The 19923-nt window shown below is 32.7% G+C and overlaps 22 non-coding genes across 22 annotated transcripts; all 22 read left to right on the forward strand.

The window, feature by feature from the left end:
• Positions 1-14469: 14469 nt before the first annotated feature.
• On the forward strand, positions 14470-14542 carry TRNAF-GAA (transfer RNA phenylalanine (anticodon GAA)). Its single transcript has one exon. It is a non-coding gene; the product is annotated as a tRNA-Phe (tRNA).
• A 179-nt stretch (positions 14543-14721) lies between these two features.
• TRNAF-GAA (transfer RNA phenylalanine (anticodon GAA)) lies at positions 14722-14794 on the forward strand. The gene has a single exon. It is a non-coding gene; the product is annotated as a tRNA-Phe (tRNA).
• Positions 14795-14973: 179 nt separating this feature from the next.
• Positions 14974-15046, forward strand: TRNAF-GAA (transfer RNA phenylalanine (anticodon GAA)). The gene has a single exon. It is a non-coding gene; the product is annotated as a tRNA-Phe (tRNA).
• Positions 15047-15225: 179 nt separating this feature from the next.
• Positions 15226-15298, forward strand: TRNAF-GAA (transfer RNA phenylalanine (anticodon GAA)). Its single transcript has one exon. It is a non-coding gene; the product is annotated as a tRNA-Phe (tRNA).
• Positions 15299-15477: 179 nt separating this feature from the next.
• On the forward strand, positions 15478-15550 carry TRNAF-GAA (transfer RNA phenylalanine (anticodon GAA)). The gene has a single exon. It is a non-coding gene; the product is annotated as a tRNA-Phe (tRNA).
• A 179-nt stretch (positions 15551-15729) lies between these two features.
• On the forward strand, positions 15730-15802 carry TRNAF-GAA (transfer RNA phenylalanine (anticodon GAA)). The gene has a single exon. It is a non-coding gene; the product is annotated as a tRNA-Phe (tRNA).
• Positions 15803-15981: 179 nt separating this feature from the next.
• Positions 15982-16054, forward strand: TRNAF-GAA (transfer RNA phenylalanine (anticodon GAA)). Its single transcript has one exon. It is a non-coding gene; the product is annotated as a tRNA-Phe (tRNA).
• A 179-nt stretch (positions 16055-16233) lies between these two features.
• Positions 16234-16306, forward strand: TRNAF-GAA (transfer RNA phenylalanine (anticodon GAA)). The gene has a single exon. It is a non-coding gene; the product is annotated as a tRNA-Phe (tRNA).
• A 179-nt stretch (positions 16307-16485) lies between these two features.
• On the forward strand, positions 16486-16558 carry TRNAF-GAA (transfer RNA phenylalanine (anticodon GAA)). The gene has a single exon. It is a non-coding gene; the product is annotated as a tRNA-Phe (tRNA).
• Positions 16559-16737: 179 nt separating this feature from the next.
• TRNAF-GAA (transfer RNA phenylalanine (anticodon GAA)) lies at positions 16738-16810 on the forward strand. The gene has a single exon. It is a non-coding gene; the product is annotated as a tRNA-Phe (tRNA).
• A 179-nt stretch (positions 16811-16989) lies between these two features.
• Positions 16990-17062, forward strand: TRNAF-GAA (transfer RNA phenylalanine (anticodon GAA)). Its single transcript has one exon. It is a non-coding gene; the product is annotated as a tRNA-Phe (tRNA).
• A 179-nt stretch (positions 17063-17241) lies between these two features.
• TRNAF-GAA (transfer RNA phenylalanine (anticodon GAA)) lies at positions 17242-17314 on the forward strand. Its single transcript has one exon. It is a non-coding gene; the product is annotated as a tRNA-Phe (tRNA).
• A 179-nt stretch (positions 17315-17493) lies between these two features.
• TRNAF-GAA (transfer RNA phenylalanine (anticodon GAA)) lies at positions 17494-17566 on the forward strand. The gene has a single exon. It is a non-coding gene; the product is annotated as a tRNA-Phe (tRNA).
• A 179-nt stretch (positions 17567-17745) lies between these two features.
• On the forward strand, positions 17746-17818 carry TRNAF-GAA (transfer RNA phenylalanine (anticodon GAA)). The gene has a single exon. It is a non-coding gene; the product is annotated as a tRNA-Phe (tRNA).
• Positions 17819-17997: 179 nt separating this feature from the next.
• TRNAF-GAA (transfer RNA phenylalanine (anticodon GAA)) lies at positions 17998-18070 on the forward strand. Its single transcript has one exon. It is a non-coding gene; the product is annotated as a tRNA-Phe (tRNA).
• A 179-nt stretch (positions 18071-18249) lies between these two features.
• TRNAF-GAA (transfer RNA phenylalanine (anticodon GAA)) lies at positions 18250-18322 on the forward strand. Its single transcript has one exon. It is a non-coding gene; the product is annotated as a tRNA-Phe (tRNA).
• A 179-nt stretch (positions 18323-18501) lies between these two features.
• On the forward strand, positions 18502-18574 carry TRNAF-GAA (transfer RNA phenylalanine (anticodon GAA)). Its single transcript has one exon. It is a non-coding gene; the product is annotated as a tRNA-Phe (tRNA).
• Positions 18575-18753: 179 nt separating this feature from the next.
• TRNAF-GAA (transfer RNA phenylalanine (anticodon GAA)) lies at positions 18754-18826 on the forward strand. The gene has a single exon. It is a non-coding gene; the product is annotated as a tRNA-Phe (tRNA).
• Positions 18827-19005: 179 nt separating this feature from the next.
• TRNAF-GAA (transfer RNA phenylalanine (anticodon GAA)) lies at positions 19006-19078 on the forward strand. The gene has a single exon. It is a non-coding gene; the product is annotated as a tRNA-Phe (tRNA).
• A 179-nt stretch (positions 19079-19257) lies between these two features.
• TRNAF-GAA (transfer RNA phenylalanine (anticodon GAA)) lies at positions 19258-19330 on the forward strand. The gene has a single exon. It is a non-coding gene; the product is annotated as a tRNA-Phe (tRNA).
• Positions 19331-19509: 179 nt separating this feature from the next.
• Positions 19510-19582, forward strand: TRNAF-GAA (transfer RNA phenylalanine (anticodon GAA)). Its single transcript has one exon. It is a non-coding gene; the product is annotated as a tRNA-Phe (tRNA).
• A 179-nt stretch (positions 19583-19761) lies between these two features.
• Positions 19762-19834, forward strand: TRNAF-GAA (transfer RNA phenylalanine (anticodon GAA)). Its single transcript has one exon. It is a non-coding gene; the product is annotated as a tRNA-Phe (tRNA).
• The last annotated feature ends 89 nt before the right edge of the window (positions 19835-19923 follow it).

Raw genomic sequence — 19923 nt, forward strand, 5'->3', positions numbered from 1 at the left:
GAAATCAACTGAATCTTCATAAAAAATTTTACAAGTTACAAAAAGTTGTAAATGGATCCTACTTAGTAAAAAAAGAAAAATATTCTGTTGTTAAGGATTATTTGTCTTATTTGAAAATGTATGATTTCAAATAATAAATCTGTATTTCCTCCCCCGTTACATGATATATATATATATATATTAATTATTTACTTAGTTAAATTGAAGTATTTGATCTTTTTAGTTCTTATCTGTGGACTTATTATATATTTATTTAATATAAAAACAAATACAGTAGTTGAAATAAAGTAAAAATAAATTTTATTAGGCCTATCAGTTGTATTTTCTGCAAAAAACACAAGACAAGGATAAAAATTATCTTTGAAAAGTGTCATCCGAAAGGAATAAAAACAACCAATTTTAAATTAATAACATAAAAGACGAATGTGGAATGCTCTGCATCCGAATCATAAATTGTCCTTATGTTTACATTAATTACGAAGTTATTAAAAAGCATTATTTTATTCATAAGCTAGTCTCAATAAACACAAATGAGTAATTAACTAAATTAATTAAAATTATAAATATTAAGCATCATATTGAACGAAATAAATGATTCCTGCCTCGCTAAATCTATCTACTAGCGGATTAATATAATATACAGCACGACACGTAATACGTTTCAATTATATAATTGCCTAGATATAACGTATCACTCTTTACATTACGCATAAACTTTTGAATATTTACAAAGATAAAAATAAATTTCATCAATTTTTCTTGTTTACTTTTCGTAATTCATCATCATTTACATCTTCATTATCAACGGAATATACGTTAACCCCTTAAAAAGTTGTTATTAAATTAATAAAACACGCAGTCTACTAATAGTTTAATATTTATTACTGTCGAATAATAAAGGAAATTATTAAATTTTACGAAAAATAATTATAATACGCTGCTATATAATACCACTAATCAATTTTATAACTCTTCTTACATAGAAAAGTTATATTTTAATAAAGAAAAGTAATGAAAAATTTATAGCAGTCCACGTACTGTACCGTAAGTGATCAGTATTTATCAATTTAAATAAAATTATGACGCTAAAATAACGTTTTATTTCAATAACCAGTTATTTCGAAGATTAATAAACCGTAAATAAATACTAGAATAATGGTAATGAATACGTAAATATTTCATTATCTCGCGATAGTGGCGAATGGGCCAATTTTCGGGTGTGGCCAGCTCATTAGCCACGTTTTTTATTAACAGTTTTGCATTAACAGTTTAGGAAATTATGAACAGAATTTCTTTTCGTATTCAATTTATGCTATTTTCATTATTAATTCTACTTATGAAAATATAAACAGAGAAGAGAATTCAAATATTTCGTCGTTAATTTTTAAATTCGAAAGAGCAAATTAGCTAAATTATTTATGATATTTACGTAATTTTTTTTTTCTTTTTGTAAATCGCAAATGCTTATAAATTATTTGAATAAAAGTTCCTTAAGAATTGTGAGCTGTATGTGAGATAAACTACATATAATTTATAGAAGAACACACTGATAGGAAGTTTTATGAAATTTTAAGTTAAAAAATACATTTTGGAATGGAAAACTTGAATAAATAAACTCTTAATATAAATGAAAATGTTTTTAAAAACGTTGTTATTGGTCAGGCTTTTCGAGATTGGGAGTGGCCCCCGCCGTATACATCTCTACAATACTTTTACACACGCACGCCAATTAAATACTACATTTGGTTGTGTTTGTACGGTTTCTGGGAGAGGGAATAGTATGGGTGGGGCCACCCCCTAAAACATCATTAGCATTGTCATAGAACTTTCGAAGTTTCAACCCTTAATTAGAAATGGATAAGATTTGAGTTGCAAGGTTTGAGGGCATTCGGAACAAGTTAAAATATACATTTCTCTCTGTTCTTATTAAATCAAGAGTAGAAATACGTTCTTGTTTTCGTGTCTCATAAAAAATATAAAATCTCACATCATTGATACTTTTAAAAGAGATTCGAAGCAAATGTTTTCAAATTTTCGTAATATTAAATAGTAACGAGCAATTTATTTAATTAAAGAGACACTTTACCATTACATGTATGTAATGGTAAAGTGTCTCTTTAGCAATGAAGAAATTCTATTTAATGGAATGGTAGCTACGAAAAAATTTTGTAAAAAGCTTTTAAATGTACTAGGTTTTATGTATATTTGTCATTATTATTAAATATTTAAATACCAATATATTCAAATACTCTCTTCAATTTATATATGTTATATAATTCTGTGCAATAATAAAAACATACTTAAAATTCGGATAGTTAAAAACTTAATCGCCTAAATTGTTGCAAAATTCGATATTAGCAAAAATTTAGAGTTTAATGAAATATTTACACATAAATCTTTGTAGTATCTTTTATTAATCTGTCTGTCGTATTTACTTGCTATCATCACTTTCAGATTGCACATCGTGTTCAAAAATCCCGACAAAACGTGCAATTTTTCTCTTCTTTCTTCTTCCATTTTCCTTTCTTTCTTCACTCTTTCTTAAGTAAAAGCATTATTTTTCAATTTAAAAATATTCTTTTTAATGAAGAGTCAATGTTCAAATCTTAACTTTAGAAAAGCAACAGAACCCCAAAGGATAGAAAGGAAAGTAAAATTATTTAAAATATACTTTTTTATTATTAAAACTATCCTTTCTGTGCGTTTAATTACTGATAAATGAATTATTACACGTGTTAATTAAGAATAAAACACGAAACTTTATTGTTTCCAGTCGTGTTATAGGCTATACTATAGAGATTTTTCAGTCATAAATAATTATATTCGGTATTGATAAACAATAGTTGATTTTTCAATTCTATGTGAGGAATTTGATTATATCTTTTTACTTAAACACGGGTAATCTTATTAAAAATAATATAATTAATTAAATATGTAATAAATCGCGTCTGAAATACACTAAAACACACACGTAAAAGAAATAATGGAATGTATAAGATTTTTTTGTAAAGGTACACGTTGTTAGAATCGAAGTTAATATTAATAAATTATCAAAGTTTAATGTCATGTAAATTTATATAAACTAATCAAATCACATTGTTTAATATGCAAATGTTTCCAATAACTTATTCCAGCTTTTATCATATTTACGTTGCATAATGTGATTTTTAATTAAAATTTATTACTATTTCATTTAAATGTTTTTTTCAGAATATTCAATTAAAATTTAATTGTTTTCTCATTTGCTTTGCCGAATTTTCAGAATTTTTATAATTAACTCGTTCGTTTAGATCGAAGTGGCTACATACTATAAGAGAACAATAGACTAGAACAACTCTAATCTGGTCAACGTGGCTTTGCTTTGACACATTTTGGGGTGTCACCTTACCCCCGGAATGCCCTTTTTTTCACTTATAAAATACGTCTGGTTTTCGGGATTTCAAGATTGGGCTACGAGAAGCGTATTGAGATATTTGTAGTGCTCTAGGCTACTACGTTTATTTTAAAAGTGGTCCAAAAAGACGGGTTACGTTTCCAGGAATTCTGCTTTACTTTTTATAAACTATCTAGCACCCCCGAGGTTCTCACCGGACCTTTACATTTATATTATTATTATTATTATTTATTATTAATTAACGAAAATAGCATTCTGTATACGTAGCCGTATTCCGTTTGCTTAATAAATTGCATCAGTTACATGGCATTTGGCATATTGTACAGTATTTGTGAATCTCGGGTAATTCGAAACTCGATAATTCGTCCTTTGAATTTTGAGCTAACGAGGATTTCCTGTATTTGAGACAAGCTTTTACAATTTTACACATTATCTTTTGTTATTATACAAGAAAAATACTGTATCGTTTCCTTTATTTCTTTCTGGTATAAATTAAAACTAAATAACATATTATAAAATAGAAAAAATTAAAATATAAAGGAGTTCTAACGATTATAATAATAATTTTTATTGAGTAGAGTAATAATAGAACTTTACATTTAAGTACAGGTACATGTTGTTAACTATTTACATTTTGAGATTAAACAATTATTTTTTGTAAAAGACTATATCAAAAATAGATTATATTTTTATTTAAAATTTAAATAATTTAATGTAACTTATCATTAAAATAATTTGATCAAAAATCTTTCCAAAACAACTATTCAAAATTTTTATGTCACGTTTTTAATGGCATTTTCGTCAATATCAAGTTTAATGACCAGTTTAATAAATTTATATTCGCGCCTGATTTATCTCGTTATTTTCTAAAAGTACTTTAAAATCGCCATTAATTTATAATGAAACAGTTTATACGCGCGTAATCTTTAAATATCTTAAGTATCTTAAATATAATAAAAGCATATTAATAAAAATAATTGCAGTAAACTTCTCGATAAGGTTCTTTATCCATTGAAGTAGAGAAATCTTTCTAACTTATGATTAAACTAAACACGTAATTACTTGATATTTATTTAAAATTTACATCGTAAACATTAACTTTCCTTTTTCTTTTATTATTACTGAATTAAAATACAATATATTTGCTTATTAAAATGAATAAACACATCAATAATTATTATTCGCAAACGTAAGTATCGCTTTTTTTTTTTTTTTAATGATTTTAAACCCGATAAACGAAAAACTTTCAGATCTGAGAATTATTTTTGATATTAATATGGTCGGAGAAAGTTATTATTAAAGATTTGGCTGTTGGTTCATGTGTATTTTCGAGAAATTGTCGGTTTATGGTTTGTAAACCTTTACATTATGACGTTGAAAACTGTAATTTATAGCCTTAAAAACCTGTGATTTATGGCCTTAAAAGTATGTATTTCGCTTAAAATTTTATGTCAACTTTCAATCATTCATCCATTACGGATTATTGATTTATGGGTCTCTCGCACCTCTATTTTTAAAAGTTAAAGAAGCGTTATCAAAACTTTATTTCTTTTTCTACAAAGAATTAGCCAATCTACCGAATTCTGACCCTGATTCTACAATACGCTCGAGATTCCGTTTCCCGAAACTGTACGTGCATATTTTGACAATCTCATTTTATAACTTTTTTAATGTGTTTATTGAACTGGAATTTTTATATCTTCGTGTCCCAGAGAGGACTATGCGAAACAAATCATGTCTGTGCAATTCATAAAATCGTTTAGGTATAACGCAACGATCTATCTTTAACCGCGCGGCACGCAATTTAAAAAGAATTTGAAAATGTTTTGCCCATTAAATTTTTAAAATTAAAAAAAAAAAAAATCTATGTAAATCGGATCTTTATTCATAAAACTTGTTCAATTTACGGTGTTAAATACATAAACAAACGTAACACACGTTATTATTTGTTTTTCTTGTGACGAGTTTATTTTGGGGAGATCAAACAACTTTATGGTTCTGCCTGTAATTTTGAATATTAAATAAAGTATCCTATGCAAATGGTTTACCAGATATTTAAAGAAAAAAAAAAAATGAAAATGCCCAGTTTTATTAAATAAATTTAAATGAACGAACGGTCGTTTAGAACATGATTCTACTCGTAAGTTTTCATGATAGTTTGTGTTCATGATAGTTTTCTGGAAGAATAAAAATATATAATATTTTATTTGGTGCCCCTTTATTAATTAATAAATGCAAGCAAATAACTCGTATGCTATTGTTCTCTAGAACATACTGTATAATTAATTCACTAAAATACGGTAATGTTAAAACATTGAAAATCATTTAAGAACAATATAAAAATGATATATAATTAGCAAATATTGATTAATTTTATTTTTGATATAACACGATGGCATTATATTTTTCAATAGAAAATTAATATCGAAATTATCTATGAATACAATTAATTTAGCGTAGGCATTTGAAACAATCACTTCTGTATTGCGATATATTTGCAGTACACAAAATAGATTAAAAATCAATTAATTTTATCTAATTTTAAAATCATTTACATTTATATTAGCCCATTTTAATGTTTAATTCGATAATATAATTTAATGAGTTTATGAAAACATGTTGAAAATTTACATAAAGAATGACGTTAACTGTTGATTAAGAATTTATGTTTCTTATTGTCCAATAATATGTCGTTGTTTCGAAAATATAAAATATAAAAAAATGATAGAAATAATTGTTTTTCTATAAGCCTATACTCTATTTTCCAACTTTTATATTTTAAACTGACGGGACTTTTATCACCTTTTATGTACTGTATTTAGAGGTCACTATGTCGATTCTTGAAAAAAGTCGTGCTGCGCTGTTCTGTGCAGGTAACAAAGAAAAAACACTAATATAAAACAGCAAATAAAGGTTTTTTTATTGTTTAATATTTCAAATATTTCTTATCAATTTATAAAATAAACATTACAATCCTTTTCAGTGCTAAGTTATTTTTACGTGTGGAAGGCAGTATCTGCCAAATGTTCCCCAAGACTCTAGCCACACACGCACTAATTTCACGAAATTGCTGCGCTTCATTTCGCATAATTCCGGCCAATTACGTCTGGAGGCCAGGAATTGTTCATGGATTGTTGGAAGACACACGAGATTTGACAAATCCCCATATAAAAAAATTGCAGGGAGTTAAATCGGTGGCCACTTTTGGTCGAAATGACAAGGTCCGAAAATCATTTTCGAAAGAGTACGGCCCAATCATTGGCAATCGGTGGGGTCGCCAACCACGGAACACCAATGGCGCGCAATATATACCAGGGCAACTTTTGTGCACATAAGATCTACTTTTTATCGTAAAAATGTGTCGCGATCGACTTGTTGTCATAGGCATAGTCTAAGTGGGGAGGGGGAGTGTGAAATACATACTATGTTTATACACTGTGTTTCAGTACGAAGTGCACTCACTGCTTATGAGTCGAGTCATAACTGCATGCATACAGTTGCGTTCGGTTACAAATATAATACATTAAGTCAAGACATCGCTAGCGATCGACCGGTCGATCGCGATCGACTTGTTGGCCAACCCTGATAAATACCAACACTGTTAATGGAACACTGTTTACCTTCGTAATAACAATACGTCATAGATAGATCTCAAAAATTGTGGAATTAAATATAAAATCTGAAAGATTTTATTCAAACAGTAGGTCCTATATATAACATATATATATATTATATATATATATATATATATATAACATTCCATGGATATATATTTCAATAAACAGACATCATGATTTTACTTTAAGAAGGCGTTTATAAGAACGAGAAGAGAGAACAGATATTTCGATATACTGTATTACTTTATTTGATTTCTATTTAAAACGTTAAGAAAAATTCATATTTGAATAAAAACAAATAATTTAATATTTATATTATATTTAAATTACATGAATTAGTCTAAAGACGAAGAATCCGGGTCGCGTAAGTGGCAACGTATTCATAGTTGCTCCATAAGAATCCGGCTATAACATTTGATTAGCATTATTTATTTTTAATTGAAGTTTATTTCTAAACTTTTTGTGAATGTATTTCGTCAAAATTATGCAAACTATAACCCGTCAAACATCCCTAACACTCTCAATCAACACAAACGCCTTGATCTGTAATTACAAATATGACTTTCTGTCCAAATGATTATCCGTACTGACGACTGAGCGAAATGCATATTTTAATGTTTCGTTTATAATGAAAATAAATAAATTATGTTTGAGATTCGTCAGAAATGTGAGCAATAAGATTCGCAATTTACCAAAAAAATAAAGAGGATCGCGAATATTGAATTCTTATATAGGATATCCTATTCATCACACCTAAAGATTCACAACACAGTATTATTACAAAGTTACATTTATTGTGGTGTGCATCAATTTATAATCAATACGCAAAGTATGGCCGAGCAGTTAAGTGACAACCTACCGCTTTTGGAAACATGGATCAATCTGGACGGGTCAAAAACCCCAAGAATTTTTCGGGGATGATCCGTCCGGATATGTCTCGCCACCTCCTGCCCCATTGCAGGCCTGGCTGATAAGTTTAAAAAGTCAATTGTCCATATATTTAATATGCCTTTATTCGAAGAGGCCATATATGTTGTAAGTGAGCCAGAATACCATAAATTATGAAATAATTAATGAATTTCTGTTGAGCCTTTAGGTATTCTGAGAATATAAGATCCTATATCCTGTATTTTCTTTACTGTCTTTAGAAATTACTGTTGATATTTCAAATTGTTAACTTAATTCTTTTCCCATTTCTCTTTTTATCAAAAATGAAATTGCGAATTTGTTAACCTGGAATGCTTTACCTCAAGAAATGAAGAAAGCTTTCTTAATACCACCAAGTCAGAAAAAGTTTATAATAAAATAGTTATAATAAATTTTACTAATGCAAATTAAATAATAAATTAACTAAACTAATAGAAAATTTGAGCTTTTTTCCCACATGTATTTAACCTCTCTGTTGTGAAAGTATAATATATATATTTTCATCAAATAAATTCATTGTTAAATTAATAATCATTTATTATACTTTTTCAGAATGATAAAAATACACGTCTGCATTATAATAATGATGTCAGTTTGGAGCTTGGAGAGTTTTCAAATGTCAACGTCTCAACTAAACAATCTTCAAAATAAATCAAGGTACCAAATCGCCATCGAAATCATTCGACTACTGCAGGAAGCTCTTCGGAAACCTTCGAATTGGAAAAGAAAATGGCCCGAAATAGATGCTCGTGGATTTGACGAGGATATCTTTGTAGAAAAATTTGGAGAATGGCAACCAATGAAGAAGTCGTCGGCATCCATCGTCAAATAAAAAAGAAATAATAATCATTAATGTACAATATACTCGTAATTTAACAATGTAATGATTTTAGTTTATCATGTCTTCGATCAGTTAATGATAATTAAAGTGATAGGAATGCTCTTATTTTTAATGTACATATTTTTAGTAAAATTATTTGAAATAATTATATAAACGAACGGATTCTTCTGTCAAACAAAAAGCTATAGTTAACGACTTTTTCTCTAATCTTTAAATCAATTGTAATTACATATTGAGATGAATTCTTCTATAACATAAACAATACTCGTCTCATTTCAACGTTGAATTCAAAATCTTGTAACATTGTCAGGATATAAAGATTTTTCGCTATAAAATATGTTTGTTTAGTAGTCAAATTTAAGTAAATTAAGTTTGCATCGAAAATTTTGATTTACTTAAATAGATATTACTTTATATATATATACATACAATATGTTCAATAAAATAACTAATCCCCGTATTTAAAATCAATTATTTAAAGTGGGGTCCCACCAGATAAATGGAAATTTTAATTTATATGAATAATATTTTGTAAACCAAGGATTGAAGATCTAGAACGATAACTGCAAAGAACAAAAATCGATATTCTCTAAAATATATACTGAATATATCATTTGCAGTTTATTAGTAGATACTGAGAACAAATTATTAAATTTGTCTCAGATTTAAATCCTAATATTATAAAAGTTGATGTATAAAATGTTAACTAAATTTAAGATTTTCATTCGAATGAATGTAATAAAATTCAATTTTAAGAAAACTTTTAAGCGGCTTTTTAAGTTGAAACGTATCGCATCATTAAACACAAGAGCCATGAATTTTTCAAAGGAAAAAAAAATATTATTTATAAACAATGAAATAGTTTTAAATATTATTTTGTTTTAATATTTTAAAATTTATGAAATGTAATTTTGAGTTTAACAAAAAATATTTTTAATCCTTTACAGAACATAAAAAAGTATATAAAAATATATAGGGTATTTACTTTTTAAGATGAGCCATTGGGTTGCATGTTGGGGGAAAGTCGTTGGCGTGCCACGTTGGGCATGTGTGCCAAGGATTCTCCACTCGTGTACGTTGAATTTACATGTATTATATAGGAACATGTGTTCACACGTTCTTATACATTATATGTAAATTGTCACCACAAAAGCTTTTAAAAAATGAAGCTTTGTACTTACACCGTGTTACTGTAATTGCATTACAGTATAATATTTTGCGATGCTTAAGACGTCCTTCCAATCTTAACGCTTTAAAGAGTTCAGTTTTAAAATAATGATTATCAGTAAAAATCTCTAAAATTAGGAAAACGATTCGAAACGAATAAACATTGCCAGATTTTGTACTTAAACATTTATTTATTAATAATTCAGTTCTCAGAGTCTGGAACAGATAGGAAATGTTGTTTAATTGCCCTAATCTATTTATAATACATTTTAAATTTTATTTAACGATAATTACTTTTCAAAATTTTAATTTATATATATTCAGTTTAAATTTTAACATGTGCATACGAATGTGTTAAATTAAATGAGCTGATGTTTATTTTTATCAATTTGTAAATTGAAAATTTTAAATAGTATAACATTATACAGTCGTGTTTACATTTAAAATTCTAATAAACGATAATTAGTTAATGTTCGATTGTATTTCTATTGAAAATAGCTCAAGTCGCAGAAGTCCAGATGAATACATAAAAATTTTATCTCTAAATTAGTAATTTCCAGCATATAAAATATAAAAATAAAATAAAAAGAAAAAAAACTCAGACTGAACCTCATTATTTTTTACTATGTATGTACGTATAATGTCTCTGATAGAACAATATGTCCTGAGAACATCAAAATTAAAAAACTTCTTTTTTGATACATAGGTAAACACAACCTGTACTTAAAACCTTTAATACAGTATTTTTCTCACAGATGTCGTCTTCCTTTACGTGCTTGCTTGCCTTAATATGCCCATTTAAACTTTGTCTATGAGTATATTTTAAATGACGCTCACTACATTCCATTTTAAACAGTAAATGATAAATGCGCAAGTTTCATTCTTCGGATCGGGCGAAAAAGTTCACGTTGCATTGAAAAAAAAGAGTATTTTTAGATTCAAAAAATAGTTAAATTATTGTGTTAAAGAGTTACTAAATAATTTTATTTTTAAAACTAGGTACATTAAACTTTCTAATACTTTTTACAGATTTTTTCTATCACAAATACTAATAAAGTTATCAATTTTTTAAAATTGCACACAAATTTTATAAACACCCTGTACTATAAAAGTGGCTGTAGCGACGCCATGTTTAAAGAAACTTAAACACACTTCTGCCATTTTCCTTTTGGTTAAGGGAGTTGGTTTATGTTGTGTAAAGGCAACGAGCTAGAATATTCTAATTCATTGTGTAAAATTGTTTAAAGGATAAAAAATATTTTAATTCTTAACTGTAATATGCGAGTCAGAATAACCCTACTTAGATATTTTTTATATTTTGAAAGTAAATAACAAGACAATTCTTTTTTTTACCCTTTATTTAAACGTTTCTAAACAACACAAAATATTCTGTAGTATGAGTGGCAATTAGCTAAATGCATTTCTACACATACTTAATTTTACTTCCTCAGTTATTGTGTATAAATAACAAATATAAAAAGCGTTAAAATCGTGTCAAATTTGACTATCAAATGTTTTAAAAAATCTTGGTGTTCTTAAACATCCTGAACTCAAAACGTAAAAGAAAAAAAATATTCCAACTATGTGTGAGTTGGCGTCTACAAAAACGAATTCAAACACAGAAGTTTGGGTATAAAAAACTTGATACTATTAAATATTCATAGATAGTAATTAGAAAAGTGTCATATGTCGTACCTCTCGAGTCTAGAGAAATACGACGTAATAATATTACTTGTTATTAACATTTACAAATTTTTTATAGAACTCATCAGTAACCCCACAATCGATACCTAAAAGTCTCTGGTTAGCTCCCGAATTTCGGCAATCAGATATATTTATTGCTCAAATTATACGTGTAAAACAGCCGAAACTCTCACTTTTGCGTTAGTCAGTAACGACGTAAATGTTTGTTGTTTTTTTGGTCTCAGATAAAGTGCGATTATCGGAGCATTTTTTACCGCGTATAGTTGCAGGTAAATAACGCTGAAACGAAAACTAAAAGCGCCGAAATAGCTCAGCTGGGAGAGCGTTAGACTGAAGATCTAAAGGTCCCTGGTTCGATCCCGGGTTTCGGCAATCGAATATATTTTTTGCTCAAATTATACATGTAAAACAGCCGAAACTCTCACTTTTGCGTTAGTCAGTAAAGACGTAAATGTTTGTTGTTTTTTTGGTCTCAGATAAAGTGCGATTATCGGAGCATTTTTTACCGCGTATAGTTGCAGGTAAATAACGCTGAAACGAAGACTAAAAGCGCCGAAATAGCTCAGCTGGGAGAGCGTTAGACTGAAGATCTAAAGGTCCCTGGTTCGATCCCGGGTTTCGGCAATCGAATATATTTTTTGCTCAAATTATACATGTAAAACAGCCGAAACTCTCACTTTTGCGTTAGTCAGTAAAGACGTAAATGTTTGTTGTTTTTTTGGTCTCAGATAAAGTGCGATTATCGGAGCATTTTTTACCGCGTATAGTTGCAGGTAAATAACGCTGAAACGAAAACTAAAAGCGCCGAAATAGCTCAGCTGGGAGAGCGTTAGACTGAAGATCTAAAGGTCCCTGGTTCGATCCCGGGTTTCGGCAATCGAATATATTTTTTGCTCAAATTATACATGTAAAACAGCCGAAACTCTCACTTTTGCGTTAGTCAGTAAAGACGTAAATGTTTGTTGTTTTTTTGGTCTCAGATAAAGTGCGATTATCGGAGCATTTTTTACCGCGTATAGTTGCAGGTAAATAACGCTGAAACGAAAACTAAAAGCGCCGAAATAGCTCAGCTGGGAGAGCGTTAGACTGAAGATCTAAAGGTCCCTGGTTCGATCCCGGGTTTCGGCAATCGAATATATTTTTTGCTCAAATTATACATGTAAAACAGCCGAAACTCTCACTTTTGCGTTAGTCAGTAAAGACGTAAATGTTTGTTGTTTTTTTGGTCTCAGATAAAGTGCGATTATCGGAGCATTTTTTACCGCGTATAGTTGCAGGTAAATAACGCTGAAACGAAAACTAAAAGCGCCGAAATAGCTCAGCTGGGAGAGCGTTAGACTGAAGATCTAAAGGTCCCTGGTTCGATCCCGGGTTTCGGCAATCGAATATATTTTTTGCTCAAATTATACATGTAAAACAGCCGAAACTCTCACTTTTGCGTTAGTCAGTAAAGACGTAAATGTTTGTTGTTTTTTTGGTCTCAGATAAAGTGCGATTATCGGAGCATTTTTTACCGCGTATAGTTGCAGGTAAATAACGCTGAAACGAAAACTAAAAGCGCCGAAATAGCTCAGCTGGGAGAGCGTTAGACTGAAGATCTAAAGGTCCCTGGTTCGATCCCGGGTTTCGGCAATCGAATATATTTTTTGCTCAAATTATACATGTAAAACAGCCGAAACTCTCACTTTTGCGTTAGTCAGTAAAGACGTAAATGTTTGTTGTTTTTTTGGTCTCAGATAAAGTGCGATTATCGGAGCATTTTTTACCGCGTATAGTTGCAGGTAAATAACGCTGAAACGAAGACTAAAAGCGCCGAAATAGCTCAGCTGGGAGAGCGTTAGACTGAAGATCTAAAGGTCCCTGGTTCGATCCCGGGTTTCGGCAATCGAATATATTTTTTGCTCAAATTATACATGTAAAACAGCCGAAACTCTCACTTTTGCGTTAGTCAGTAAAGACGTAAATGTTTGTTGTTTTTTTGGTCTCAGATAAAGTGCGATTATCGGAGCATTTTTTACCGCGTATAGTTGCAGGTAAATAACGCTGAAACGAAGACTAAAAGCGCCGAAATAGCTCAGCTGGGAGAGCGTTAGACTGAAGATCTAAAGGTCCCTGGTTCGATCCCGGGTTTCGGCAATCGAATATATTTTTTGCTCAAATTATACATGTAAAACAGCCGAAACTCTCACTTTTGCGTTAGTCAGTAAAGACGTAAATGTTTGTTGTTTTTTTGGTCTCAGATAAAGTGCGATTATCGGAGCATTTTTTACCGCGTATAGTTGCAGGTAAATAACGCTGAAACGAAGACTAAAAGCGCCGAAATAGCTCAGCTGGGAGAGCGTTAGACTGAAGATCTAAAGGTCCCTGGTTCGATCCCGGGTTTCGGCAATCGAATATATTTTTTGCTCAAATTATACATGTAAAACAGCCGAAACTCTCACTTTTGCGTTAGTCAGTAAAGACGTAAATGTTTGTTGTTTTTTTGGTCTCAGATAAAGTGCGATTATCGGAGCATTTTTTACCGCGTATAGTTGCAGGTAAATAACGCTGAAACGAAAACTAAAAGCGCCGAAATAGCTCAGCTGGGAGAGCGTTAGACTGAAGATCTAAAGGTCCCTGGTTCGATCCCGGGTTTCGGCAATCGAATATATTTTTTGCTCAAATTATACATGTAAAACAGCCGAAACTCTCACTTTTGCGTTAGTCAGTAAAGACGTAAATGTTTGTTGTTTTTTTGGTCTCAGATAAAGTGCGATTATCGGAGCATTTTTTACCGCGTATAGTTGCAGGTAAATAACGCTGAAACGAAGACTAAAAGCGCCGAAATAGCTCAGCTGGGAGAGCGTTAGACTGAAGATCTAAAGGTCCCTGGTTCGATCCCGGGTTTCGGCAATCGAATATATTTTTTGCTCAAATTATACATGTAAAACAGCCGAAACTCTCACTTTTGCGTTAGTCAGTAAAGACGTAAATGTTTGTTGTTTTTTTGGTCTCAGATAAAGTGCGATTATCGGAGCATTTTTTACCGCGTATAGTTGCAGGTAAATAACGCTGAAACGAAGACTAAAAGCGCCGAAATAGCTCAGCTGGGAGAGCGTTAGACTGAAGATCTAAAGGTCCCTGGTTCGATCCCGGGTTTCGGCAATCGAATATATTTTTTGCTCAAATTATACATGTAAAACAGCCGAAACTCTCACTTTTGCGTTAGTCAGTAAAGACGTAAATGTTTGTTGTTTTTTTGGTCTCAGATAAAGTGCGATTATCGGAGCATTTTTTACCGCGTATAGTTGCAGGTAAATAACGCTGAAACGAAGACTAAAAGCGCCGAAATAGCTCAGCTGGGAGAGCGTTAGACTGAAGATCTAAAGGTCCCTGGTTCGATCCCGGGTTTCGGCAATCGAATATATTTTTTGCTCAAATTATACATGTAAAACAGCCGAAACTCTCACTTTTGCGTTAGTCAGTAAAGACGTAAATGTTTGTTGTTTTTTTGGTCTCAGATAAAGTGCGATTATCGGAGCATTTTTTACCGCGTATAGTTGCAGGTAAATAACGCTGAAACGAAGACTAAAAGCGCCGAAATAGCTCAGCTGGGAGAGCGTTAGACTGAAGATCTAAAGGTCCCTGGTTCGATCCCGGGTTTCGGCAATCGAATATATTTTTTGCTCAAATTATACATGTAAAACAGCCGAAACTCTCACTTTTGCGTTAGTCAGTAAAGACGTAAATGTTTGTTGTTTTTTTGGTCTCAGATAAAGTGCGATTATCGGAGCATTTTTTACCGCGTATAGTTGCAGGTAAATAACGCTGAAACGAAGACTAAAAGCGCCGAAATAGCTCAGCTGGGAGAGCGTTAGACTGAAGATCTAAAGGTCCCTGGTTCGATCCCGGGTTTCGGCAATCGAATATATTTTTTGCTCAAATTATACATGTAAAACAGCCGAAACTCTCACTTTTGCGTTAGTCAGTAAAGACGTAAATGTTTGTTGTTTTTTTGGTCTCAGATAAAGTGCGATTATCGGAGCATTTTTTACCGCGTATAGTTGCAGGTAAATAACGCTGAAACGAAGACTAAAAGCGCCGAAATAGCTCAGCTGGGAGAGCGTTAGACTGAAGATCTAAAGGTCCCTGGTTCGATCCCGGGTTTCGGCAATCGAATATATTTTTTGCTCAAATTATACATGTAAAACAGCCGAAACTCTCACTTTTGCGTTAGTCAGTAAAGACGTAAATGTTTGTTGTTTTTTTGGTCTCAGATAAAGTGCGATTATCGGAGCATTTTTTACCGCGTATAGTTGCAGGTAAATAACGCTGAAACGAAGACTAAAAGCGCCGAAATAGCTCAGCTGGGAGAGCGTTAGACTGAAGATCTAAAGGTCCCTGGTTCGATCCCGGGTTTCGGCAATCGAATATATTTTTTGCTCAAATTATACATGTAAAACAGCCGAAACTCTCACTTTTGCGTTAGTCAGTAAAGACGTAAATGTTTGTTGTTTTTTTGGTCTCAGATAAAGTGCGATTATCGGAGCATTTTTTACCGCGTATAGTTGCAGGTAAATAACGCTGAAACGAAGACTAAAAGCGCCGAAATAGCTCAGCTGGGAGAGCGTTAGACTGAAGATCTAAAGGTCCCTGGTTCGATCCCGGGTTTCGGCAATCGAATATATTTTTTGCTCAAATTATACATGTAAAACAGCCGAAACTCTCACTTTTGCGTTAGTCAGTAAAGACGTAAATGTTTGTTGTTTTTTTGGTCTCAGATAAAGTGCGATTATCGGAGCATTTTTTACCGCGTATAGTTGCAGGTAAATAACGCTGAAACGAAAACTAAAAGCGCCGAAATAGCTCAGCTGGGAGAGCGTTAGACTGAAGATCTAAAGGTCCCTGGTTCGATCCCGGGTTTCGGCAATCGAATATATTTTTTGCTCAAATTATACATGTAAAACAGCCGAAACTCTCACTTTTGCGTTAGTCAGTAAAGACGTAAATGTTTGTTGTTTTTTTGGTCTCAGATAAAGTGCGATTATCGGAGCATTTTTTACCGCGTATAGTTGCAGGTAAATAACGCTGAAACGAAGACTAAAAGCGCCGAAATAGCTCAGCTGGGAGAGCGTTAGACTGAAGATCTAAAGGTCCCTGGTTCGATCCCGGGTTTCGGCAATCGAATATATTTTTTGCTCAAATTATACATGTAAAACAGCCGAAACTCTCACTTTTGCGTTAGTCAGTAAAGACGTAAATGTTTGTTGTTTTTTTGGTCTCAGATAAAGTGCGATTATCGGAGCATTTTTTACCGCGTATAGTTGCAGGTAAATAACGCTGAAACGAAGACTAAAAGCGCCGAAATAGCTCAGCTGGGAGAGCGTTAGACTGAAGATCTAAAGGTCCCTGGTTCGATCCCGGGTTTCGGCAATCGAATATATTTTTTGCTCAAATTATACATGTAAAACAGCCGAAACTCTCACTTTTGCGTTAGTCAGTAAAGACGTAAATGTTTGTTGTTTTTTTGGTCTCAGATAAAGTGCGATTATCGGAGCATTTTTTACCGCGTATAGTTGCAGGTAAATAACGCTGAAACGAAGACTAAAAGCGCCGAAATAGCTCAGCTGGGAGAGCGTTAGACTGAAGATCTAAAGGTCCCTGGTTCGATCCCGGGTTTCGGCAATCGAATATATTTTTTGCTCAAATTATACATGTAAAACAGCCGAAACTCTCACTTTTGCGTTAGTCAGTAAAGACGTAAATGTTTGTTGTTTTTTTGGTCTCAGATAAAGTGCGATTATCGGAGCATTTTTTACCGCGTATAGTTGCAGGTAAATAACGCTGAAACGAAGACTAAAAGCGCCGAAATAGCTCAGCTGGGAGAGCGTTAGACTGAAGATCTAAAGGTCCCTGGTTCGATCCCGGGTTTCGGCAATCGAATATATTTTTTGCTCAAATTATACATGTAAAACAGCCGAAACTCTCACTTTTGCGTTAGTCAGTAAAGACGTAAATGTTTGTTGTTTTTTTGGTCTCAGATAAAGTGCGATTATCGGAGCATTTTTTACCGCGTATAGTTGCAGGTAAATAACGCTGAAACGAAGACTAAAAGCGCCGAAATAGCTCAGCTGGGAGAGCGTTAGACTGAAGATCTAAAGGTCCCTGGTTCGATCCCGGGTTTCGGCAATCGAATATATTTTTTGCTCAAATTATACATGTAAAACAGCCGAAACTCTCACTTTTGCGTTAGTCAGTAAAGACGTAAATGTTTGTTGTTTTTTTGGTCTCAGATAAAGTGCGATTATCGGAGCATTTTTTACCGCGTATAGTTGCAGGTAAATAACGCTGAAACGAAGACTAAAAGCGCCGAAATAGCTCAGCTGGGAGAGCGTTAGACTGAAGATCTAAAGGTCCCTGGTTCGATCCCGGGTTTCGGCAATCGAATATATTTTTTGCTCAAATTATACATGTAAAACAGCCGAAACTCTCACTTTTGCGTTAGTCAGTAAAGACGTAAATGTTTGTTGTTTTTTTGGTCTCAGATAAAGTGCGATTATCGGAGCATTTTTTACCGCGTATAGTTGCAGGTAAATAACGCTGAAACGAAGACTAAAAGCGCCGAAATAGCTCAGCTGGGAGAGCGTTAGACTGAAGATCTAAAGGTCCCTGGTTCGATCCCGGGTTTCGGCAATCGAATATATTTTTTGCTCAAATTATACATGTAAAACAGCCGAAACTCTCACTTTTGCGTTAGTCAGTAAAGACGTAAATGTTTGTTGTTTTTTTGGTCTCAGATAAAGTGCGATTATCGGAGCATTTTTTACCGCGTATAGTTGCAGGTAAATAACGCTGAAACGAAGACTAAAAGCGCCGAAATAGCTCAGCTGGGAGAGCGTTAGACTGAAGATCTAAAGGTCCCTGGTTCGATCCCGGGTTTCGGCAATCGAATATATTTTTTGCTCAAATTATACATGTAAAACAGCCGAAACTCTCACTTTTGCGTTAGTCAGTAAAGACGTAAATGTTTGTTGTTTTTTTGGTCTCAGATAAAGTGCGATTATCGGAGCATTTTTTACCGCGTATAGTTGCAGGTAAATAACGCTGAAACGAAGACTAAAAGCGCCGAAATAGCTCAGCTGGGAGAGCGTTAGACTGAAGATCTAAAGGTCCCTGGTTCGATCCCGGGTTTCGGCAATCGAATATATTTTTTGCTCAAATTATACATGTAAAACAGCCGAAACTCTCACTTTTGCGTTAGTCAGTAAAGACGTAAATGTTTGTTGTTTTTTTGGTCTCAGATAAAGTGCGATTATCGGAGCATTTTTTACCGCGTATAGTTGCAGGTAAATAACGCTGAAACGAAGACTAAAAGCGCCGAAATAGCTCAGCTGGGAGAGCGTTAGACTGAAGATCTAAAGGTCCCTGGTTCGATCCCGGGTTTCGGCAATCGAATATATTTTTTGCTCAAATTATACATGTAAAACAGCCGAAACTCTCACTTTTGCGTTAGTCAGTAAAGACGTAAATGTTTGTTGTTTTTTTGGTCTCAGATAAAGTGCGATTATCGGAGCATTTTTTACCGCGTATAGTTGCAGGTAAATAACGCTGAAACGAAGACTAAAAGCGCCGAAATAGCTCAGCTGGGAGAGCGTTAGACTGAAGATCTAAAGGTCCCTGGTTCGATCCCGGGTTTCGGCAATCGAATATATTTTTTGCTCAAATTATACATGTAAAACAGCCGAAACTCTCACTTTTGCGTTAGTCAGTAAAGACGTAAATGTTTGTTGTTTTTTTGGTCTCAGATAAAGTGCGATTATCGGAGCATTTTTTACCGCGTATAGTTGCAGGTAAATAACGCTGAAACGAAGACTAAAAGCGCCGAAATAGCTCAGCTGGGAGAGCGTTAGACTGAAGATCTAAAGGTCCCTGGTTCGATCCCGGGTTTCGGCAATCGAATATATTTTTTGCTCAAATTATACATGTAAAACAGCCGAAACTCTCACTTTTGCGTTAGTCAGTAAAGACGTAAATGTTTGTTGTTTTTTTGGTCTCAGATAAAGTGCGATTATCGGAGCATTTTTTACCGCGTATAGTTGCAGGTAAATAACGCTGAAACGAAGACTAAAAGCGCCGAAATAGCTCAGCTGGGAGAGCGTTAGACTGAAGATCTAAAGGTCCCTGGTTCGATCCCGGGTTTCGGCAATCGAATATATTTTTTGCTCAAATTATACATGTAAAACAGCCGAAACTCTCACTTTTGCGTTAGTCAGTAAAGACGTAAATGTTTGTTG

This window comes from Centruroides vittatus, unplaced genomic scaffold (assembly GCF_030686945.1).
Source record: "Centruroides vittatus isolate TY-2023 unplaced genomic scaffold, ASM3068694v2 contig_1476, whole genome shotgun sequence".
In the NCBI taxonomy this organism is placed as follows: Eukaryota; Metazoa; Arthropoda; class Arachnida; order Scorpiones; family Buthidae; genus Centruroides; species Centruroides vittatus.